This window comes from Gavialis gangeticus, unplaced genomic scaffold (assembly GCF_001723915.1).
Source record: "Gavialis gangeticus isolate Ggan-Ray unplaced genomic scaffold, GavGan_comp1, whole genome shotgun sequence".
Taxonomy (NCBI): domain Eukaryota; kingdom Metazoa; phylum Chordata; order Crocodylia; family Gavialidae; genus Gavialis; species Gavialis gangeticus.
Window position 1 is genome coordinate 6,903,487 of NW_017729004.1, and position 25,932 is coordinate 6,929,418.

The following is a 25,932-nucleotide window of genomic DNA, read 5'->3' on the forward strand; positions in this document are numbered from 1 at the left end:
TAGGGGGAAGGTTACGCAACTCCTTGGTGACATTGATAGATGACCTTTGGCTTTTATATTACCTTGTTGGCTTTTCTGTTGCCTATATTGAGGCACCTAATTGGCCCCATACGCTGGATGGGGAGTACCCCAAGGGCTCTGGATTCCCTACTGGGGGACGGGTACCTAATGCACACTGCAATGCCAAGTACCAAGGGGCTAAAGTCCCTTGGAATACATCTATGCCACGATCCTGAAAGCACCTGCCCCTGAGCCTGCCCTGCCTGCTCCGTCTTGGCTGTGCGAAACCAAAAATACAGTGATGGCCCCACTCTGAAGTCCCTTGTGATCGCTTTTCACTGTTGCCTTTCCAGACCTGTCGTGCACGAGTGAGAGCAGGTGGCTGAGGTGTGCGGGGAATGGGAGCTCTCAGGGATGTGGTGGAGATGTAACCCTTTGCCTCAGGTCCCCAGCTGTATCCTGGCGTGCCAGAGCCCTCCCATCCCTCAGAAGGGACTTGTAAGGACAAATGTGTTTGGGACGGCGAGGCATTCTCATACTAGAGGGCCGTGTCTGGGTGCTTAGGATAGAAGTCAGCTTGTTATAATTGCATTTAAATGACTGAGAGGCTTCACTGTTGCTTTAATGGTCTTTAACATGAACTAATGGTATAAAGAAATGGTAGTGGAAACTTGCTATTGCTATTGCCTCATTCACCAGCTGCCACTGTGTGGCTGGCCAAGATAATATGACTCCATTACTGTTTCCTTCCCTCATTTATAAGAGCTAGGATTTACATTGATAGAGGCCTGCATTTATATTAGCGGAAACTTCCAGGCTATTAAGGGATCTTTGAATGATGATTGTGTGTCAGGCAATGGTGCTTTTTATTAGCACCGATGAGACGTGTTGACTGATGGCTTCTGATTGTGTTGCCATTAACGAGCATGGGGAGAAAGTGTCTGTCATCAGCTATCTCGCAGGAATAAAGGGACCTGGCTTTGATCTCTCTATTCATACCTTAAATATCTGCATGGAGCCTTAGTGACAGCAAACAAGTGCTAGAAGAGCGTAATTCCCGCTGGGATTAGCTCAATTTTGTTTACTTTACGAAAACCCTTCTTCCCATGATTCTTGGCATCAGTTTTGCGGCTCTTGGTTTGCTGCCTGCAGATCTTTGCATGAATACAGTGTGAATTAGGATGTATTGTGGCCATCAAGTCAAATATGGGCCAGAGGGTTCTGTACTGTACCATGATTCATCCTATTGTTGGGGTTTTTTTAATGGAATGGAGGTGACCTATTGTGACTGGAGCAGTGTCAGACTCAGGTTTTGTCTACCCACGTTGCATCCTTGTGCCTTGCTTTGGAAATGCCGAGAGAGAAGGATGAGCTCAAGGTTAGGACAATGCAATAGGAGTCAGAAGTGCTGGGTTCACTCGGTCAAGTCAGTCCCTCCCTCCCTGGACCTCAGTTCATCTGCAGCATGGGGACACTGCTTCCATTCTCCCTTTTGCTTATTGCATTTGTGAGATCTTTGGGGCAGGGCTTCTCTTACGGAGGACATACAACATCCAATTTAATGAGGGCCTGATCTCAGGTGAGGTCTCTAGGCATTTGTATGATACAAACTGGTAATCAATTTAGAATCACATCAAATTAGGGACCTCAGGATCTCATCTAGTCCAACCCCCAACCAGCACTGTATAGTAATCACTGGCTTTCACTAAAGTAGATATGACTTTTTTGGTGCCTCCGTGGGCAGAAGGGCAGGTACAACTAATATCTTTTAGGGTGCATCTACACATGTGCTTTAATGCAGATTATAACATCACTTAAAAAATAAGATGCTATTTAGTTAAGGTACATTTAAAATGGGCTAATGTCACTTAACAACCAGGCTCTTTAGTTAATAAGCATTAAGACAGGCTAATGTGCATTTTCTCAGTAGCTCACAACGGAGGTATTAGATTTAATGTGCATTAACTGAAGTGTGTTAATGCACGTGTAGACATGCCCTTAGACTGTCACAGTGCTGGCAAGGACAGGAACAGTCTACTAGTGAGACAAAAAGATTATCTTTAATACCTGGATCAGTACAGCTTCATAACAGTGCCCCTTCCTAGGTTGTCTGTGGCCATGCTATACTGCTGCTCATGGTGCTTTTTATGGCTGAGTCTAATAGACATTTCTAGGATGGGAGCAAGGTAGTATATATAAGCAATGGACTTATACCACCATAGCAATTGTTTCAAGATACACTGATAACCACAAAACACCCTTCATTACCCTCACTAGAAACATCGCATGTCTACATATCTTTTTTTCCTAGACCCCAGCTAGTGTTCAGCTTCTATCCTGAAGCATGAGGGTTTGCCATACCCTTTTACAATGCACAGTACCTGCATGGTTTTGGGGGAGGGGGGGCAGGGGGGAGAGTGGTAGGGGAAGGCTGGGAGATGCATGCATTTATCCAGGATCCATTATATTCAACTACCAAAAATATCCATGAACAGGTATCTATCCTAAACACCGTTAGTACATTGGCACTTTTATTTTTTTAAATATCATATTACTCTCTTCCTGCTTCAATGCTTCTAAATCCAGTATTGCAACCCCAACCTGCAATTCAGCAAGGAAACCAGTTCACCCCTTGTACAGCAAGAAAAAATCCCTGGACCCCAAATTTCTACTGATTTGATGCTAGAGATGAGTTCTGAGCATGCTTTATTACTTTTCTGATTTTTCTTCCATTTGGCTGCCTGCATGCACCAATGCTCAGGCACTTTATGCCTGCAGATTTGCTCTATAAACTCAAATGATTTCAATATAATTGATTTTTTTTCATGGCTTAATATTAGGCTGGGAAAGTGAAACTCTAGTATGTCCAAATGACAGTAACGTACTGTCAGGGCTGAAGCAGGGCAAACTGGTTTTAGATAGTTTTTTATGTTGCCAGCCTTTACTTGTGCTGTCAGCATGTTCAGTCCCTTGGAAAGATCTTTTTGATGTATGCTGGATGTCAATACATCAAAGCAGCTGACCCAGTACAGATAATGAGTAGTTTATTCAGTTTGAGGTACATTGGAAACCTTCTGGGACGAGAGGAACCTCTTGGTATTCTCACTGTCCATAGCAGGATAAGTATGTAGCTGCACACAAAACTCTACTTGATGTGTCATTTAAGTCTGATTGGTGCATAACAGGTGCAATCCCAGCCCTGTGAAGATTGACAGCAAATGCCCATTAACTCCAGGGGACCAGGATTTCATTTAGCTTTCCTGATGCAAACCCATGGCTACAAAGGGCTAAGCATCCAATGCTGTATTACTCATACTTGGGCATCCAGACACTTTACCACTGAAGCAGCTGCTGTATACCCCAAACAATGTGTCATGATCAGAACTGTGCTCCAGTTAAGACTGCAGATTTGGAAAGTAATGGGCTCCACCTGGAACCATCCTCTTTCCCTCATGGACTTGCAGTTCTGCAGGGGTAGATCTTCACTCCTGCTTAGAGATGCTTGAACTTCTGGTGCATGTGTGTTTAGCCTGGTTTAGGGATTTTATTGGTACCAATCCGGTGATTTGGGGGTGTGTGTGTTGGCACAATTACACTGGTATAACCCTTACTGTAAATAGAGATATGCTGGTATGAAGTTCCCCCTGTACTGGGGTAGCTTATTCCTGTACTGGAAGTGGCATAAGCTATAACAACAGAAGAAGTTCTATGCTGGTATGATGGCACCACGCTAGGGCATGGCACTGCCTTAATGATACTGGCATTGAGAAGTATGGCTCTTATGTGTAGACTGAACTGTTTATTGATCATCACATAATAAAACATATAACATGAGTAGTACTTGGGAGGGTCAGCCTCTGCCAGCACGGTTGTCTTGATACATCTGATCCTTGTGCAAAGCTACGGCTGGGAAGGTTGAGACTAAGTTATTGTTAAACTGTACCAACCTGTTGGCAATACTGTTCCTGCACTCCAGCAGCAGCCCCTTTAAAATATGATGACTCTGTTGCTTGTCACTGCTCATGCAGAGGAATAATTACAGCAGCAGAGGATGGAGAAACTGGTATGCCAAACAGTCAGGCAGATGAAGGAAGCCGGTTGAATTTGGGTGGTAAAATCTGGGGCTTCTGCTGGTCATGGAGCAGAGCAAACTGCACTGGGGAAAGAATGCTCTGTTTTGAACTCACTGGGAGCGTCTACACAAGTGCATTTACTGTGCAGTAACCAAAATTACTGCACAGTATGGGCATGTGTCTACACGTGCACACCCATACTGTGCAGTAAATAAGGTGACTTACACTGACTTGAGCATAAATTTGATACCTTCATCATGCAGGTATCAAATTTACATCTGATTAGTTACTGCACATTAACACATGTGTAGATGCCTTACTGTGCAGTAACACTGTGTGGGGACTGACTTGGGACTAACTTTCAGTTCACACACAGCGTTAATGCACGTTAATGCCTGCACATGTAGACGCCAGCTTATTCCTGCTTACTGTGCAGTAATTTATTGTGCAGTAAATTGAAGCTGGTGTAAATGTATGTGTAGACAAGCCCACTGAGCAGACTGTTGGATTTGAGAGTTAACACAATCCTGCCTTGAGCAGGGGGCTGGACTAGATGACCCCCTGATTGGCTTTCCAGCCCTTCTTCTCTCTGAGTAGGCCCCTTGCACAGAATCCTTTGTTCTTTGACAATTAGCTGACGGTGGTGGTGTCAGTATGTTGCCTGGAATGGAAAGTTTGTCTGGGAATGCCTTATTTCCTAGTTTATCCTTAGCAGGAGGAGGGATGCAGCTGGCTATCCTATTCATCATCAAAATCTGGGTGAAGTTGAGGTCTATGATGCAGCTGATAGACATGTGCTTCTGCTCCCTGGGGATCACTTGTTGCGAGTACCAGCTCTTCTCTGACCACACTACCTTTTTCATGCAGGAGGAAGGAAGAGAGCTGTTTGGCAAGGGAAGACCTGACTCATTGCTTGATGGGCCTTGTTTCTCACAGCAACTGGGGTTGTGTTGGAAAAACCTAACTCTACTGAAATGGTTGCTTGAAAGACCAGGGAGGTCAAAAGGGAATCAGGTCATTGGTTTTGTGCTCCTACCCCTCGTGTCTACTCTTCGAACTCCCACAGTTCATCAAGAGGAAGGGTTGTGGGGTTACACCCATAGAGTGCCATGGGGAGACCCATCACAATCATTCATGGGTTCATACATACAAGCTACAGAGGAGGGTGAGATTTGAAAATGTTTTGAAACCTCGCTCCTTTAAGAAATCATACACTTAGCAGTGGAGAATCCTAGCTTGCTTCTACTATCTGTCCACCAATACGGTGACTCTCAAACATTTATAGCTAAAATATGCGGTGCTACTTTTATATCATGGCCATACTCACTCATATGTATTTATCTCTGCATTATTATATTTTTTCCTCCCATATTAGCTGAATGCTATAGTGAACCATCCTGGTCCTGCTAAAATGCACAGAGACTGGTAGCACGTTACTACAAGTCAACAGCATTGGTGACTTCACAAATTACTTCAGCTTGCGTTTGCTGGGCTCTGTGTTTACCCCTTCCCACACTGGTGGTTCACAAGGTAATAATGTGTCTCCCAAGGGAAAGGTGCTACGGGTTCCTTTTAAATGAGCTCATGTCGATTGTCTGTCATCCTGGCTAATGGCAACTGTAGGATATGATGAAAGCATGTGTATTATATTAAATGTGCTTAACACTTGCAGCAAAAATGTGCAGTTCTCTCTGTGCTGTGGAGTGATGCTAGAGATACTGGGATTGTTTTTAAAGAGACGTTAACTGATAGTAGCAATTCTGAGTCAGCTGAATTATACACAGTGACTGGAAATGCACTCCCCTGGTGGGCCAATTTCCACTGAAGGAAGAGGTCTCCTCCTACTCAGCTATTACCATAACCCATGAATATGTTTCAAGGGCTGGAAGACATTCTTTAGGGAAGACATGAAGAGCTCAGTCTCTAAGAACAGGATTTGTTGCTAGGAAAATACTGGGTGTTGGGTGTCTACTTACTGTTATGAATCTGGGTCTTAACTTCAATGAAAGAACCAAAATTATCATTAAAACCAATGGTAAATTAGGTATCTAGATAGGTGTGAAGCACTTCTAGAGGTCTTCTAGTCCAAGGGAGTTCTAGAGGTCCTCTAGTCCAACCTCCTATTGGAAGCAGTGCCATCCTTATTCAAACCATCGCATACAAACCATAATCTAAACTCTGTATGAGACTACCATCAATCCTGATACAACTCGGGCAGCCTGGTCCCCTGCCATGCACACAGCATGGGCTGTCTAACCCTCCTTGTCCAAGAGCTTTTTGTTGCACGGAACACAACATTTTGTTCAGCTTTGAGCATTTTAAACTTCTTTATTATTTATACAATGGAAGAGGACATTTCAAAACAAAAAAAAAATCTGCCCTGAACTGAAACGCCTGGTTTAGAAATGTCAGCGAAATGTTTGGACTGTTTTGAATTCATCCAAATTTTGCAGGATCTTTTAGTGTCATATTGTCTGCTTGGTTTTGCTTCTGCTGGGAATGTTAACCCAATTCTTAGTAGCCATTTTTCCAGATAGGAGCTCATGTCTCATTGGAACAAGAATTGGAGCATCACCTGGCTGCTCAAAATTGCCTTCGGGTGGAAATGACTGTGTGTCACAGCCAGCTGAAGATCAGATTTTTGTCCATAATATGCTGATGAAAATCTCTTTCTTCCATTAACCATCTTCCATAGCTCCCTCCCCCCATGCAAATTCAAAGGTATCTCGGACTCTAATGTCTCCCCTAATGGACTCAAACAAAATGCAAATCATTTGGTCTGCGCTGACGCTGTGTTAAAAAGACCCAGAGTGTGAGACTAAGAGCAACTGCCTAGGAATTAATGAAGACGTTGATCCCTGCTGAAGGCAACCTGGTATTTACCTGAAGAGATCGTCAACTCTAGGGTCAATCAGGCTTTGCTGAGTCCTGTCTCGGTGACAAGTGACATGATGTGTCCCAGTATGGGGGAGGCAGCTGGGCTTTTGCGGCACAGCTCTGCACACAGACAAAGGCAATCCAAAGGAGCTTCTCTAATTAAACCTGACCTTGCCAAAACAATTTTCATATACACTTAAACTTAATATAGCTCCAGTCCTGCAAGGCACTAGGCGCTGTACCACCTGCAGCATTCCTATGGCATGGTCCCACTCTACTGTAACTCAGATAGTCCTATAAAATCCTTCCTAAGAGAAGATCATTTAAAACAGAACAACTCTCCAGGGAACCCTGGATTTTTATCACTCATTCTTGGCTGGGGGGGGGGGGCAGTTCCCCAAAGATATAGCTGACACAGGTTGCTTACCTCCATTTACTTTGACATGAAGTTGTATTCACTGCCTTCAGTGTGGCAATGAGAGTCTGGGCCGCACTTACAGCATCCATAGGGTCCTTTTGGGAACTGAATTTGGGGTCACTGCGCTTACTTTGGGAACTGCATGTTTATACTATACTTATATTTTTGCAAAAGTCTAGTTGGTCTAATAAAGGAGATTACCTTTACCACGAGTCCTGATACTTATATACTGCATGCTCCATATTGTGGAGCATGCTGGGGAAGGGGATGGAGAAGCATCTATGAATCATTTCAAGCTGATACTGTTTTGTTTGAGCCAGCGTTTCCTGTTGGCAGGTTGAAATCCTGCTAGTACTGCCAAAATTTTACTAGCAGAGGCCTGGATTTAAAAACTTACCTGGACCAAAGGGAACTCTTTTCTTGTACATGATTTTATTACAATTCTGTTCTCAAAATGTCAGTTCCTGCTACTGGTTTTATATGCTTTGCTAGACAAGTTGAAGCTAATTCTGTCATTTGCATTGGTGGGAGCTATAAGTAGCTCTGTGGGAGCATGTGAACTCTCACCCAGTGCAATTGCCTATGAAGAGAGAATTGCTCTTGCTGCTCAGATTTAAAACCTAGCTGTTTGTGCATGCCAGGCTCTTTCCAAACTGGACTCTAGCTGTACAGTCAGGGCATATTTGTTGGCTATTATATGTACTCAGAAGCAAGACAATGACTTTTATAGCTGCTGATAATAAGATGAGCCATGACTGTCGAACCCAAGGGCGTCATCACACGGAGAAATAAATATTGTCTGGGGTGATATGAGTGAGGTTAGTTCATTTTAATGCGGAAATTTAACACACATGATCTCTTGCTCTTTCAACAAAAGATGAAGACCAAGCACTCAAAACCAAGGAAATGCCACAGCTGTGACCTTAAATATCATGCTTATTCCTTCCTCATCCTTTCCCCGCTCTTGTTCCTCCCTTTTCTGAGCAGCAGAATTGGAAAAGGAAAAAAAAAGTGGGAGGATGGAGGGAAGGAAACGGAAACTGCTGATCAGGAAAAAAATTGAATGAAGGTGAATTTCCTTTTTTTTAAAATTAGAGTTTCAAAGTAGTGCATATAGTCCATTTGGGGTCACTGCGCTTACTTTGGGAACTGCATGTTTATACTATACTTATATTTTTGCAAAAGTCTAGTTGGTCTAATAAAGGAGATTACCTCTACCACGAGTCCTGATACTTATATACTTATAGCTCCTTTTCCTCCAGTCAGCTTTGTCCAAAATGTAGTTGGCCATGCTGCCTGAATTGCGTTGGGAAGAGTCTAGGAATTGCTCATATATAACTGAAATGCTCTAATCTCTTGAGAACGAGAGACACATGTACCCGTCTTATTAACATTCAATCAAGAGCCTTTGCTGGAAGTGGTGTGGACTTGGCATAGTTTGCCTTTTCAAATCTCTCTGATAAACAATTTCTGCTTGTGGCGGAAAAGCGGAATAAGATTCCCTAGGTTTACAGGACAGGGAGAGGGACATAAATAATGTATAAAGCAGATTAGTTTCACGCATGCCTTGATGCGCCTTTGGGTATTTATTATAAACCCCCGAATGGAGACAGAGCACAAGGGATGCTGTTACTTCCTAGTCGATTTGTGTTGTGATCTCAGCCCTGCTGAACGAATGCTATCACCGATGATCGGAGGCTCGTTCAGCACCGGTGTCCAGGAGCAAGTGAAGCAGGAGAGAGACAAGATTTGGGGCGGTCTCTTTGAGTGTAGCCGGATGAGACAACAGCCAGCGCAGGGCAGATGAAGTGCTAAAGAAATGGGGACGTGCACTGTGGCTTCTGATAAATTATTTCGATATAACCGTATAGAAACTGAAGCCCCATGTAGCAAATAAGACTCCCTTCCATTCTGGTTTTGGCTCCCAGCTGGCATCTGAGGGCCACGGGGCGAAGTCTAACGAGCTGTCTGAGCCCAACAAAAATGAAGGCACTTCTATGGTGTTTGCCCACAAAGAGATCGCCAGTGTAGCAATCTCCTCTCTCCTTCAACAGATCGAGTCTTGATGTGATTGATTACCATGATTGAAGCTGGCACCGGTCAGCACACGGACGGCATGCACTCCAAGAAATGGTGCTAGTGTTGCAGTGATGTTGTAGCCATGATAGTCCAGGAATTATGCAAGAGGCAAGGCTTTCTTTGGGTGATATATTTTATTGGACCAACTGCACAGTTAGAGTTAAATGAGCTTTTTTGATGCATCCTTCATTAGGTGGGTGTCTTTTTAAGCAAATTAGCACACACCCGTGGCCTTTCAAAATATGTCGAGTCCTGCTCAATGCTAAGAGGTCAGTATATGCAAGATTATTGTATTAATATGCACAGGGCTAAACCCTAATCCTATATAACAGGCAAGAGTGAACCTCTGTTGGCCATGGCAAGGAATCTCTGACTTTGCTATGCAACCCACATCACCCTTGCTCCCATTGATGGGAATAGGGAGTTACAGCTGCCCTTCACCCTTCCCACCAGACCAGCTCTAAGAAGAGGGTGCAGTCAAAGCTTCATCTGCTCCCTGCCCATTTCTGCTTGGGGGATGAAGGGAATAGCAGCTTTAGTGGAAATTTCTTTACCCCTGCTCTACCCACACCCAACTTTGGGATCTGGACCGGCCATGCAGGCGGCTGTAGGCAGCTTTCCTTTCCTCTGCCAAGTGTTTCCATTAGCGAGACAGCAATGGCTTGCCCTTATTCATGCGTGTGGTTAAAAAATTAACCTTCTGGTTAAATTAACCAGAAAAGGTTTTTTTCTGAACCAGTTCTCTCATTTCCACCGCATAAGGGCAACCACTGAACTTGCCCAGGAATAAATAATTGAAGGGGTTGGAGAATAATGTTCTCATCCTTTGGGCTGATAGGGGTGGGGAGGAAGGAGACTGGGTCAAAAGGGTTGGGCCCGCAGCTTCCCCATCAAACACTGTAATGACAAAAAAAGTACCTAGTGATATTAGGACTATGCACTTAAACTTCTGGGCAGATCCTGTTTTTTCTCAGCCGTGGATTTTACTGGAAATTGGAAGCATATGGTGTGTTGAGCCTTTGTCTAGCAGGCCACCGAAGGGTAACTTTCAGAGCCATGGGGGGTCAAGCTGGTAATTGCACAGAGCATCTGCCCATCTGAAGAAGGGCATTCGTACTCAAAAGCTTGCAAAGAAGAATTTTTCCAGCTATTTGAGTTGGTCTAATAAAAGATATCACATTTACCCAAAGAACTTTGTCTGCGTATGTCCTTAGACCAACATGGCTACAACCTACACCCCTAAGTGCACAAGTGGCGCGCTTCCCTCCAGCCAGTAAACACTACTGCAGTCAACCATTGGGAGTCACCATGCTCCTGGACTAGCTGCTTCTCAGCATGATGCAAATCATAAGGCCCCAACAGCTTGCACTAAGTAGAGCTTCCCTGCTATGTTTCCCGGGGACGGCAGCATGCTTTGGCATCCTGGCTGCCTTCCACGTTGAGCGCTCCAACCTGCTGCCATTTCCACCACTGCAGTTTCATTGGCGCGCTCTGTTTAACTTCATCTCCTGTCTTAACTGATTAGTGGTGTTTAGATACCAAAGTGAGAGCTGTTTTATAAATATCACTGCTGTGTTGCGTCGGGCAATGCGATCTCTGTAAAGCCTTTGGTATTCCTGCTGAGGAAAGGCACTATCTGCATGCAAAACTTTATGGAGATTAACAGTCTCATTTGCTTGTGGTCTTCCCTGTTTGTTGTTTGGTCTAGCACTGACCTGAGCCAGATGGGTTTGCAAGCATGTTCTGTGTAAAACCCCCAGTCTCTCGCCCTCCGGCTCTGCTGCTGGTTCTCCACGCCAGCACATCCCGATGGCTGAGCTGCCAGGCAGACAGGGACTCCGCCACATACATTTTTAAGCATGCCTCTATCAGGCATTAAGAATTAAAGTCCCAAGCTCATGTCACTTATGACCTCAGGCGCCACTGCTGCCAAAGGCAAAGGGGTCATGAGAAATGAATGTGCCACGTCAAATCAGGAACAGAGCAGCACAGCCCTCCCTGCCAATACACTTCTGCTCATGGAAAAATGTAAGGGGGTTACCGTAATTTCTCACATGTGTAATGCACTTTCCCTCCTCAAATCAATGCACTTTTCCCCAAAAATCAACCCCCCAAAATTGGGCGGGGGGAGTATTCAGTGGGAAAACCAATTTGCTGCCTTGAATAGAAGCACCCTGCTTTGATTCCTGCTCCACAGTGCAGCAGCTCTCAATCAATATTCAGGAGACCGAGGGAGGCAGTTGATTTGACGGCTCATTGTTCTTCACTCCTCAAGTGCTTATGATCACCATCCTTTGTAATGGTCTTTATGTTCCATTAATCAAGCCAACTTTTCGTAGGGCAGTTTTTCTCTTTGTTATCTGCTCCTGCTCTTTCTTCCATTTCACAGCCCTGGCCCCACAGAGCAGGGACAGAGCCTCGTCTCCAGCTGACTCACCCTCCCTTTCCTGCTTAACTAAAGCTGAAACTCCAGCTGCTGCCAAATACTGGCCTGCTTTAGCTCTTCCCAAAATCATAAATTCATCCATGTAGACCGGTAGTTACCAGCATCTAGGGTTTCAGCTTTAGTTAAGCAGGAAAGGGAGGGTGAGTCGGTGGATGATGAGACAATGTCCCTGCTCTGTGCATTCATAACTCTGATTTGTTTTTTCTTCATTCTGCCTTTCAAAACAAAGTGCTGATTTTGTTTTGGGGTTTGTTGTATGCGATAACGTCTGGGATGAAAGAATTGGGACACTCACAGCAGGAGGGAGGGAACTCAGCTCCTCCTGCTTTGAATGCACAGTCCCCTACCTTGGAGAATCGCTGTGGGCAGTAGAGTGCCAAGGACATGCAGTTGAGCCCTTCTCTTTCCATCCAAAGTGGTGGTATGAGACACATGCCTTTTTCCTCCAGCTTTATCTGTTGTGCATGTAGTGTGTGCATGGCTTTGTTTCTACCTGTTGGTGGTTCTTTTGAGACACATTATTGATATTTTAGATGTCTGTTATAATAAACTCTCCATTGGCGGCGCTATGTATCAACCTTCATAGGCTGTGTCATACCAGCTACATTGTTCTTACGCTTAATAAAAAAGTTGTGCACACACCAGATTTAAGGGGTCTACAGACTCGATCCTGGGAAGCACTCTTTACCCATTGAAAGGAGCAGGGCATAACAAGTTAAAGACCTGGGTCCTATTGGTGACGAAAGATCTGGGGTCCCAAGATCTGTGTTTTGAGTCATGTTCCTGCCACAAACTTGCAATATGACCTTAGGAAAGTCATTTAAATCACTGGTGCCTCGGTTCTTCATCTACAGTGGGGAGGATAGCACTTTCCCTCCCCCTCTCCCACGCTTTCCCAAGTCTCTTGGGGAAGGATCTATCTCTGTGTATCTATCTACTGCAAAACTAATGGGCCCTAGGGACTGCTGGCTACCCTTATGCAAATATTTTGTATATTCAGTGTATTCGGTGCTGCTCACTGCCTAGCAAACATGGCATTTGTTTAGTTGTCCCTGCAAAACACTGCAGGAGAGGAAATGGAAATGAGCATGGTTTCCAGTTTAAACCAGTGTGCAAAGAGTAATGGGAGCATTAGCACAAAATGCTGCAGAGCAACCAGCTGCGGGGGCTGTTCCTAGGGTTTGGTCATTAATTTCCCAGGGAGGGTCCAGCCCATGGCAGTTATTGCTGCTTTAATGCTGGTGGGCTAATCTGATCAGTGGCTAAATTGAATCAGAGTGCTGAGCCAGCAATCAGCAAGTCTAAATTAACATCCCTCGGATCATTTTAGGCGCATTTTTATTACCAGCTCTCACGCCGGAAAAATGTACGATTGCTTACATCTTAAGAGCTTTATTATTTATGAGTTTATATCAACTGAAGAGAAGTAGATCTTGTTTTATTGATGTCCTTCTCCTGGATTAATCAGCTGCTCTACAAGCGTTGGACTCTTTCCACTCCTGCCCTTTGTCAAGGATTACAAGGTTTATAAAAGCTTCCCCTGCTCAAGATGCTGTAGATTTCCAAGAGGATTTTGGTGGATGTTTAGTTATACGAGACATTGTCAAGAGATTTTTGCATTATTTTAAAATAAAGGAATGTTTGTCTTTTCTCTGCCAGCTAAAATAACCCAGGAGAAGCACAGCTGGAAAAAAAAGAGGCAATATTTTTGCAGAAAATCTCCATAACAAGGTTGCACATCTGTGCTACAGACAATAGGTATCTGGTGGGAGACGCTGATTCTTGTATTTAGTTGGTGGCTGGTAGAATCGGGGCAAACCCGCAGAAGGACTCCAAAGGCATGTGGCGCTAGTGGACGCTCCCTGGTGCCAGCTGTGCAATGCCCGTGCACGCTAGAGCGAACTCACTGGGCACTAGGTGGAATCGGGTATCAATGTAGAACGAGCGTTATAGCGAAACAGCGTTCAGTGGGGGACGCCCGTACTTACTTTCTTTTGGAAGCTGAGCACAAGGTATTGGGCTCAGTAATGAATGATGTGCGAGTCAGATGAGATGACCATCATGGTTCTTCTGGCCTGAAAAGTTGCGGGAGAACAAATATTTTGAGAGAAGACGGTGCATGCGCTTTCAACAGAAAAGGTCATTTTTTTCCAGGGGTTTTCTCCTTAAGCTTCTGTGATGCAAACCCAAACCAGGATGCCCAAAAAACTTCCTTGGGGTTTTCCCAGCGCTTGACAATACTGGATCTCTGAGGAGAGTCCATCTGGATTCCCATCTGGAGAGACGGCTTGGGTTTGTGTGGAGCATCTCAGTGACCTACTTAGAAACTCATTGCTGTAAATATTCAATCCCAGAAGAGTCAGCTCAGTGCTTTTATGCTTCCATAGGAGCTGTGTGGAGCCAGACCCTATGGGCCCTTTGAGCTGCTGTAGCCAGACCATCTGCCCCAAACAGAGTTAATATTGGTGTAACCCTGGCTGCGGGTCTGCCCGCGAAGCCACAGCCCAACTCTGGATCCCTGGAGGTGCCCACAGCCGGGAGCCGCCGGGCCCTCCTGCAGAGAGGGAGGTTCCCCTTGCAGGAAGGCACCTAGTGCCCCTGGACCTTTGAGGAGACACCACAACAATGTAAACTTTCTTTACAAAGGGTTAAAGGAAAGGAAACGAATGAATACACGAGCTGTCGGAAATTATTCACACCCTCAGTCAATAATGTTGCACACGACGATGGCCTTGGATGGCGTGTGTACGGGTAGCCTGGATGCCCGGGAAGGTGCAGCTGCTTCCATGACCCTTGAATGGGAAGCGTTGGGGGGGGGTCCTTGCTGTGAGGGTCTCCCGAGACATGCCCTGGGGGTTGCTATGCTGCAGGCGGGTGCTCCCTTGCCAAAATCCCTGTAAAATAGCTTACCCTGCCCAGACCCTCGTCTCTGGACACACAGGGAGCAAGGTCAGGGCTGGAGACTGCACACCCCTGCTTGCTAGGCAGTCAATGTTTGCTCCCTTCCTCGGGTCTGAACTCTTTCTTCCAGGGGTCCTGCCCCATGTGAGCAGGGCTGACATCCCCTAGCTCTGCGTCCCACCAGAGCCCACGGGGAGCTGGATCGCCAGTCCCCCTAGTGCACTTCACACCATGCAGGGGCTTGGAGAAGAGTCCTTCTCGCTGGGGGTCTCCAGGAGGGCCGGGTGCTCCTCCGAGCAGCCAGGCAAGGCTCCTGGGGGAAAAGGAGCAAGTGAGGTGCTGTGCTGGGCTTCCTACCCCCCCTGCCCACAGCACAGCCCGTGCTTTCCTCAGGCTCTGGCAGCCCTGAGAATGGGACGCCATGCCCAAGCTGTCCCCCAGGCTCCGGGCATCTCTCACCGCTCTCCCTGTCCCCAGGAGGGCTGCCTCCAGAGGGGCTTCATCTGCCCTTCTCAGACAATCTCAGGGGAGCCTTGTTCCCCTTTCCAAAATAGCTGCCTCCGGAGAGGGCTTCACTGGTCTCTGAGGAGCCATGTGTCCCATGCTGACGCCTGGCAGAGCTCACCCTGGGACCTTGCTCTCTCAGGCAAGGTGATTTCGTTGTTCGTTGCATTGGGATGTGGGTTTGGGCTGCATCCATAGCAGCATTAGGGGCAAGACACAGGAGGTGATAGTGCCTCCCTACATGGCACGGGTTAGTATGGGCGACTGGTGCCTCCTGAGTCTGGGGGGGCACCAGATCGCCGACAGGGGAGGGGGGTCCCCCAGCAGCCGATCGCCAAGCCAGTGGCAAAACTGCAAGTGCATTTCCACCAGCATTTCTGGTTTTGTGGCTGGCATTTCCAGGGGGCGCATGGCCGATCTCAGGGGGTGCAAATGCACCCCCTATGAGTCGCCAATGCGGGTTAGGTCTCATCTGGTGTACTGTGGGCGATTCTGGGCTCCACATTTGAAAAAGGATGTGGGGAAGTTAGAGAAGGCCCCGAGGTGGGCAACAAGGTTGATCAAGGGCTTGGAAATGCAAGCCATATGAGGAGAGGCTGAAGGAGCTAGGCACGTTCAGCATGCAGAAAAGGCACTTGAGAGGGGGCATGAGAAGATCCTGGGATCTTTTGAGCATATATTGATAACATCTCATAGAAGCACGACGTTGGCTGCCATGGCTTCCCTTCTTTCCTTGTGGCAGGTAACATTGTTATGTCAGGGTTGACAGTAGTTTTTTTAAAAAAAGTTTAGATTATGGTTTTTTTGGGATGGTTTGGGTGACCTTTGGAGGTCCCTTCCAGCCCCACTTCTCTCTGATTCTCTGCTTGCACCTTGTGTGCAGGGATCCGTGAGTGAGAGGTAGCCTGCCACATGCCACCCGCCTTGGCTTGTCACACCCGATGGGTTCTTTACTCCTAAGGTGACTTTTATATATCAGTGGAAATTTGAGTGGCTTGGAGATGGAGGTTGCACCGGCAGTGGGACTGTCTCCATAGCAGAGGCAGGGAGCAAGAGGCCTAAAGTAATCCACTACGGTGCCGGGCAGAACATGGCTTCATCTGAAGATCAGTCCCGTTGCACCATTTACTGTGCATCAGCCGAGGAGGGAGGGAGACCCATTTTGATCAGTGGTATCTTCAGCCAGGAATTCACCTCTCCCTGGCGTTGTAGTTGAATAGCACTGTTTGCAGAGCAATTAAGGATGCTTTTTGCTTTGCAAAAATCAAAAGTGCCACGAAGTGCACTTGACCGTGGGGCTCTCCAAGGTTTGTACAGATCTAACTTTGATCGGCCGGGGAAACGGGTCTCTGGGTGACATTTATTCTTTTGTCTAGCAATGGAAGCTCTTGGAGGGCCTTCAATGCTACGTCAGCACAAATTGCAGTGCAGATAATAATGGGTTGAACTTTGAAGCTTGGGTCTGTAGGCTGTGCCTTTGTGGAACCGAAGGATACTTACTTTGAGATCCAGAGCTCTTTCTGCTCAGTTAAATTATATGCCTGGAGGGAAATTGCATCCTTTTAAAGACAGGATATTTTAAAGAATGCAAAAATGAGCCGAGATGCTCAGAAAAGTGAAGTGCAAAGAACCAGAACAAGAAGGCTGTGTGACTGGGGTTCTCAACCTTTTTAGACCCAAGGCCCCACTCGGAAGATACCAGCCCTTAGCTTTCACTCTTTTATGACTCTGGGAAAAGACTAGAGCAATTCCCCCATTGCAAAGAACTCAGAAAGCCTGGGACAGGTCAGGATGTTTCTGACACTGTGTATTCCTGTTTAAAATCAAGTTGAGTTTATCCTGTGAATCCTGCGGAGGTGACTAATGTTGCATGGCATCCTTAGATGGATCTTGCAGCACTCCAGGCACCCTGGTTGAGCATGAGTATTAGATTAGCTTTTATTCTGTATGTGATACTCTTATCCCACTGCCTGTAGAGAATAATGCCACAGCACACTGGTAGGGGCCACGATGGGCTGGAGGGGCTGTCTCTGCATGGGACATGTCACTAATGTCATTTTCTTTGGGCCAGATCCTGAGTTGATCTAAGCTGGTCCAGCTCCATTGACCAGCTGCAAGATTTTAGGACCCCAGAGGCACAGCTTTCAAGTGGGGAGAGGGCTTATTTCCACATCCCGGTGTAGGGACTCTACCCCCGTGAAAGTCTCCTGTTGTTTCAACCAACAGCTGCGGTCCTTGCACTTTTTCTAGTGCCACAGTGTATAGTGTGTGGTGGAGGGGGTAGTGTAACAAAGGGCTTGAGAGCTCCTTTAGCAATTATGGACCACTTCTCCCTCCCCTTTTAGATGCATGTTACATCTTTGCAGCAACTTCAGCAATTGCTTGCATGCTGTGAGCTGATGTATGGGGTACTTAAGAGTATTTTTAGCCAGCTACTAATGGAGCTTATAAGCTGGGAACAAGGAAGAGAGCCAAAATCATGTGAACAACCTGATCCCTGTAAATCACCAGCAGGGCCTTATACATCCTTAACCTAGCGTGAGAATCTCTCTCTCCAGCATATACAAGTCAGATCCTCCACTGGTATACATGGGCTTTGGTAGGGCTCTTCATTTCTTGACCTGATTGCACTAAACTCCTATTCAGGGTGTGCTGCGTGCTGTTCAACAACAGTCCAATTTTTCTATAGGGTGTATAACGTATTTTGAGATGCTTCAGCATGTTGGCTGCCCTGTCAATGCAAGATAATTTTTAGGACTTAAACAACTCTGTCGCCATTGGAAAATTCCCAATGAATGCTGGAAAATTCCTCATGAATATTTTCATATGGAGGCAGATCCATAAGGAAGTCGAGTTGCACACAACCATGCCAGGGCTTCCTCTGACACGAAATTTCCTGCTTGTCCTCCAGCAAAGCTGCAGGCAAAGCTGCCTTCCCACAGGGCTGGGGAAATTCAGAGCATCTGTGCACTTGAACCAATTACTGTGCAGTACCTGTCAGCCGAGCGCAGCATGCAATGCAGAGAGAGCTGAGGCTGGGAGCTAATTAGTCCTTCCTCTTCGGTGGGGCAGAGGTGGGGGGAACAATTTTATCGCAGAACGCATTTCATGTGTATGGCTCCGCTTTTCATTTCTGGCCCGCCAAGGTCAGTTCTGCCTGCCACTACATGGCGCAATGGAAAAGATCTGGAAGTGTCAGAATATGGCTGTAGTGATTATATTGGCTATGGCATGTCATTAAAGGCAGCATTGCACTGGTGAGGTGGCTGGGTAAAATCATTCTCCTTTTTAATCCTTCCCACGAGAGCTGCTACAGCTTTTCTGGATGAGACCCTTGGTTAATGCAAACCAGCATAACCCCATTTACCATTGTGCAGCTCTGCTGATTTATACCCCCTGAGAATTTGCCTCTAATTATAAAGTGAGACCCCCCCAGTCCTAGGGTTGCCAGCCCTCCCGTGTTGGACGGGAGTCTACTGGAATCAGTATGCATCTCCTGGTGACGATGGGAGATTTTAATAGGATATTTTAAGAAAATAAATTCAATTAATGACATTACGTCATGTTGGGGGGAAAAAATCTCCCAGAATAGCTTCAGTCAGAGTTGGCAACCCTACCCAGTCCTGAAAGCTTGCCCCACATGGGACTCACCTTGGTTTTGATGGAGTTTATATGCACTGAATGATTAAAGAATTGGGTTATATCATGGCCAGAAAGCCCTGTATGTGTTTTTAGTGCTAGTTAATCACTACAGGTCATGCTACACTGATGGGTCCCTACAATTTGGGGTAGAGTATGGGGTGGCATTTGGTGTTGGCTTATTAATACATAGCTGTCACCTGCCATTAATACTGCACCAACCCAGTTTGGGGGAGCACAGCACTGCTAACGGTGCTGCCTTTAGGTGAGATATAAACCTATGGCCTCGTTCATAGAAGACCCATATCCCTTTTTCATACAGCAAGGGGCATTTAGCTGATTTCTAGTGAGGGTAATGATATCAGTGGCATGAGCATCTAGACACTAACTGCTAGCAGCAGTCGAATTTACACTCGTATTTAATGCTTTCTATTCTAAGTAGGGGAGATATTGCAAACACCCTGGATCAGTAAATGCTGTGGTCTTAGGGTTACCATCAGGCATGCTGGTGACCAACATTTCTTCTGTGGTTTTATCTGGAAAAAGTATTGTTTGGTTAGTAAACCTGTCCTAAACTACTTTCAAAGGCTGCTCAGTTAAGGAAGAGGTGTCTGCATTTGAATGAGTTGTGTGCATTCACTCTTCCATCCCTGTTGATAAATGGAGTGGACTGAAACTTTTGCCTGAGTAATTTTTATTTTTCAGAGAAAAATGCAAATTCAATGATGCCAAAACCAGTTGCAAACTCATCTTGGCTTTGCCAAATTGTCTTCAAAGAAAAGCAAGCAACATTTTTAAAAAAAAAGGTAAAATATTCTCATATTTGCATTTTAAAACAGAAGCATTTTTGATCCAAAATGGACGTGTTTTACAATTTCCTTCCTTTTATTATTTTTAAAATAAACTGTAATGCTGACATCTGAAGTTATATGTTCTGCATTGGTCAAAAATAACAAATCATATTTTTTTGAATTGTTTATTAACTAAATAGTTAAAAAATGATTGTGTTGGCTACAACGCACCAACTCACAGGATCATCATAAAATTCTAGTTTATTGGACGGGTGCAAAAGTCAGACCATAAACCTTGGTGCTGATCCCCTCACACACACACACATTCACACACACACACACACACACACACACACACACACACACTCACTCACAGTAGCTAGCTCTGAACACTAAGCACTGGTGTCAAGATATACCTATGCCCAAGTGCTGGAGTCTGCTGTTGATGGCCAGTCGAGGCTTCTTTCAGTGCGATGTTGCTTCAGAAGGGGGTTGCTGGCTGGTCCTTGTGGCTGGACAGGCAGGGTGCTGGTCAGGTCAAAGAGGATGCCATTGGGGGTGATTCTTTGCAGCCTTTTTTCCCTCTCTGGTAGACTTTGGTGACTCCCCAATTCTTGGGCTTACCCAATCCAGGGGTTGTTGACCTTGAGGGATGTCCCTCTTGGTAGTTGCTGGATGGCAGCTGTCAGCCCCAGGGGTCATGTCCGTATGTATGTGCAGTCTTAGGAGACGGTTGATGAATTTTGATTAATTCACTGCCGTGATGAATAGAGCTCTGGGAGTGGCTGATCAGAAGGTATTTCAGCCCCAAGGGTCTGTTTCCAGTGTTGATTAGTTCAAAATGGGGACTTCCGTACCTTTAACAATGAAGTTTCCAGGAATTTCTGGCTCTTTATTGATTCTTTCCTCTTCTTGGTCTCTGATTTTGTAGGTGTTAATTGCCGCTCATTAACATGCTTATCCAGGCTAGCTACTGTGTTACACAATCAACCATGATTCATTCAGGGACCTGCTCCATACAGAGATTCCTGCTCTTGCTAACATTGTTACATGGTACAACTTACTGTTAAACTTAAGGTACATTTGTAAAAGCATCTACAAGCTCTATTTTCACTACAAGTACACCTTCTATAAAAATAATAACATAATAAAAGAAAAAGAGAGAGGAAGGAAGAAAAGGTAGAAAAGAAAAAGCATCCCCAAAGGGGGGCAAATGCTGCAAAAGGGGATTTTGCCATATGAAGGAGCTTCACATTTGAGGGGGAGGCAGGCAAAAAGGTTTCTTGCTACAATCAGTCTGGGTTGACCTGGAACAATTATTTAGCTTTTCTTTTCCTGCTTTTAAAAAAATGTATTTTCTTTTTTACCTGACCCTTCTTTTCCATGTTCTTAATGGTAAAAATGGCAACAATAATACTTGCTTTCTCTCCCCCTCTTTGTCTATCTTGCTTATTGACTGTAAGTCTTGAGGGCAAGGATATATTATTTAACATCTGTCTGTACGGTGCCTGGTGCATTTGAGTTCTGATGTTGATTAGGCCTGGTGGATAATACGTAGCTTGCAACCAAGTAAGTAAGGGAGCTTTGAGTAAGTCTGATTTCTGTTGTGAATGCTAGGGCTGTGCGAACTTTTGCTGGGTGTTTCGTTTTGACTTGTTTCGAGCTCGAAACAGTGAAAATGAAATGAAACAAAGGGCTTCGAAACAGCCTCCAAATGAAGTGAGGCTGGTCAAAAAGTTGCAAAAGTTCTGAAATATTTTGACATGTAAAGCAGCAGCCAGGTGGTGGGAGGCAGGGGAGTCAGGGCTATGCTTCGAGCTGCTCTGCAGGCGCATGTGGCTGAGCCTGGCGGGGAGCGCAGCCCTGGCTCTTCCCACCTCCTACAACCGGGCTGCGCTCCGATTGGCTCCGCCAGCCCCATGGAGCACAGCCCGGTAGTGGAAGGTGGGCAGAGCCGGCGCTGTGCTTGGCCTCCTGCCACTGGGCTCATCTCCACAGAGCCTGAAGTCTGTGAAGATGCCTCGCACCGACATAATAAATACTTGGTATTTGTACGGGACTTTTTATCTGGAAATCACCGGTGATTTGCAAAGGAGGTCAGTATCCAGATTCCCATTTTATAGATGAGGAACTAGAGGCACAGCAAAAAGGGAATGACTTTTCCAAAGTCATCCAGGAGGCCAATTAGCAGAGGCAGAAGTAGAAGCAATAGTAGCAGCTAGGGACAGAATTGACCTCTTCAGTGCAGTGATGCTGTTCCTGTTCTCTGTTGTTTTCTACAACAAAGACATCTCTATACATGTGAACAAAGGACAGGAACTCACAATGCCACTAACGTCGGGGGTCTTCGAAAGGCTGAAACTTAATGACATGTGGTTCCTCCTCCTTCCAGCCTAATCGGTCCCATGCAATGAGAAAGCTGGAGAACGTGACAGTTCAGCACCACATTTGGGAGCCTGACTTAAAGAGTGAGTCATTGCTTAAGTGGCATTTACTTTTGATCCTCCAAAGACATTTAAGTACCCAGATTTACCAAGCTGCTGCAAGGTATTATCTCCTGGGAGGAAGCACTGAGTGATGTAGAAATGAAGTGGGCAGAGATGATATTCCCTGTCCTACAATGTTGGTTGCTATCAGAGGTCAATTCTTTTCTCTTGTGAGAGTTGATGGGTTACTCTCTCCGTTGGCTGCTGCTGTTCCTACTGAGCATGCCCAGAGGCACTGCTATCTGGGCTGGGCTGAGTGTCTTGGCACCTAGGTCACATCTAAGCTTTTGGGATACACAAACTAAGAGTCCCAGTGCTTTTTCAGCACTTTATCCAGTGATACTAATGTGCAAGCAATCCTGGACCTTGTCATGGGCATCTCCCCAGATGAATGGCCAGGCCGCAGTGAAATGGCAGAATGCTAGGCCATAACACGGGCCTTTGGACGGGTGACCCCTGTCATGCTCACGAGGCAGGGAAGTCAGTCTCATCGAACTGCCATCGAAGCAGGAAGGAAATTGCAACATAACTGGCTAAGCAGAAGACAATGAGGGGACTGCGTGAGGAAGGGGCTGCTGAGAAGTAAAGACAGAGTGCTGGCAGGAAGGTAACACAATTGGCTAGTAAAAATAAGTGAAAAAGAGTAAGGTTATAAAAGGGTAAAGCCACAAGGCCCTGATGGGGGAAGTTCAAATCATAACTTCAAAGGGCCCGCGGACTGATCACCCGCAGGGTCACCCCCCCTCCCCCGAGCACTGCCTTGGGTCGTTCTTGAGACCTCCACAAAGAAACTAACGTTCCCAGCCATGAAGCCGCTCCTTTTGTTTGCTGTAGTGGTAAGCATGCATGTAAGACTGTAGCTATTTATGTTTGTATTTGTCTGTCTTTCCTGTAAAAGACATGAGCTGTTGACCAAGTCTGGGTCTAGGGTCTTGGCTAGCCACACCAAGGTCGTCCGCGATCTTGAAAGCAAGGGGCCTTGACCTGAACCCCATGACTCAACGGACGTAATTTCCCATTTAGTTGTTTGTAATTGTTTTGATTGACTATGTTTTGATTGTTAAATGACCTTTTAAGAAATACGAGCGGTTGACCAGGTCTGAGACTAGGGTCCTGGCCAGCCGCACCAAAATCACTCGTGGTTTTGAAAGCAAGGGGCCTTGACCCGAACCTCGTGACCCAACGGACATCGCTCCTCAGCTTTGATTGTTTGATTATTGTATGTTGTAATAGATTAGTATTACATAGGAAATCATTTGCTTAAGTTGTCAATATTTTATAGGTTAAAGCCAAATAAATATTGCATATTAATCATAAACTATGTCCTCATTGGTGTCCAGCCCACCGACATAGCCACAACTGGGCATTTTCAACCTAGTGCGACAGACCTCAGGTCTAGAACTTGGATCCAGAGACACCCAGGCCACTACCTGACAGAATGAAATGGTTGGCATAATGTTGCCTTCTTAGTGGCTCAGCAATACCCTGGGCTGTCACAGCTACACAAATTCAGCTTATTTTTTCCCCTAAGGATGGTAGATCTTCTGCAATATTGAGCTCTAACAAGCAACAAGGGATTTCACAACAGTTTTCCTCTGCAAATCAAAACGTTTGCAAACCTCAGCTTTAGCTCAGAATAGTTTGGATTCATGATTTAACCAGAGCAGAGTTGTGATTATAAAGAGCAAGAATCCAGCTGGAATTAGAAATGCAGAATCACAGAGCTGAGTATATTTACCAGAGGGGAAAGGGAGAATGGCTTAACAGCAGAGGAGGAGAATGCATTTGATGTATTCAAAATTATTCTGCTTTTCTCTAGAATTGTGCTTAAAACATTCATCCCATCTCCTCAAGGACTTCTTTTTTTTCATGCTGGTGTTCAGGTTTGCCTGGGATGTGTGACTAAAGAGGCTTGACAACAACTGCATTTTGATGCCTACAGCTGGGCAAATTCATTGCATGCCCCTCATTTGGAAGAACCTTTTGAAAGGCAGAACTCCATAGGGGAACATCCAAAGAAGATGAGATTAGTGAGCTTTTTGAAGCAGAGATTTGCTACTGGCCTAGTCTAAAGCTTAATGAAATCAGTAGAAAAACTTCCCTTGGGGTATGCTTTCCTGACCTCTGCAATAACTAACTGATGCTCTAAAATACTGATGCAAAGGCAACAATGCCTTCACAGCTAAGTGCACTGAACCAATATTCAGAAGAGCTGGGGTCTATTCCTGGCTCTGCTGTCCTGTTGAGTAGCCCACAGTTGCTCCACTGCTCTGTGCTTCAGTTTCTCTCGGCATGTCTACATGTGCATTTATGCTAGCTTAAATTTACTGCACAGTAAATTACCATGCAGTAAGCAGGAATAGGCTGGGGTCTACACGTGCAGGCATTAAAACACATTAATTCTGTGCGTGGACTGACTTGGGACTAAAGTTAGACCCAAGTCAGTCCACACACAGCATTACTGCTCAGTAAGGCATTTACACATGTGTTACTGTCAGTAACTCATTGGGGGTAAATTTGACACCAGCATGATGCAGGTGTCAAATTTACACTCAAGTCAGCATTAGTCACTATATTTACTGCACAGTATACACATGCACTTGTAGGCATGTGCCCCTACTGCATGGTCATTTCAGTTACTGCACAGTACATGCACATGTGTAGACGTGCCCACTGTTAAATAGAAGTGATGATCCTGACGGCTGGATTCCACAGAGTTGGTCGTTGCAACACCTAACTTTTAGGGGGTGTATCTGATATCCTGCCTCCAGAGCTTAGGTACCTAACTCCAAAATACAGGCAACCACTGGGGATCTTGGGTCCAGAGATCCCAGCTGGGAGCCCAAGCATTTATATCTGTTTTCTGAAAAATTGGAGTAGGGAGTTCAGGAATTCTACTCATTGGCAAAACTTCTGGAGGGGTGAGGACCCTGCCCATATCTCATCTGTACCCTGTTATGGTACTTTTCCCAGAGATGGGAGATTTCATAGACATTAGGGCTGGAAGGGACCTCAGAAGATCAAGTCCAGCCCCCTGCCCAAGGGGCAGGAAGTCAGCTGGGGTCAAAGGATCCCAGCAAGATAAGCATCCAGACATTTCAAAGTTTCATAGTTTCTAGGGTCGGAAGGGACCTGAGCAGATCATCCAGTCTGACCCCCTGCCATGGCAGGAAGAGCACTGGGGTCAAATGACCCAAGCAAGGTGTTCATCCAGCCTCCTCTTAAAGATCCTCAGGGTAGGAGCCAGCACCACTTCTCTTGGAAGTTGGTTCCAGACCCTAGCCGCCCTGACTGTGAAGTCGCGCCCCCTGATATCTAGCCTAAATCTACCCTCTGCCAGCTTGTGACCGTTATCCCTGGTCACTCCTGGCAGTGCTCGGGGGAACAGGGACTTCCCCAGTGCCTGCTGGTCCCCTCTGACTAGTTTGTAACAGGCCACTAGATCCCCCCTCAGCCTTCTCTTGTGGAGGCTGAATAGGTTCAGGTCCCATAGCCTCTCCTCATAGGGCCTACCCTGCTGCCCCCTGATCATGCGAGTGGCCCTCCTCTGGATCCTCTCCATGTTGTCCACATCCCTCTTGAAGTGCGGTGCCCAGAACTGGACGCAGTACTCCAGCTGCGGCCTGACCAGTGCCGCATAGAGGGGGAGGATCACCTCCTTGGACCTGCTCGAGATGCATCTGTGGATGCACGACAAGGTGCAGTTGGCCTTCCTAGC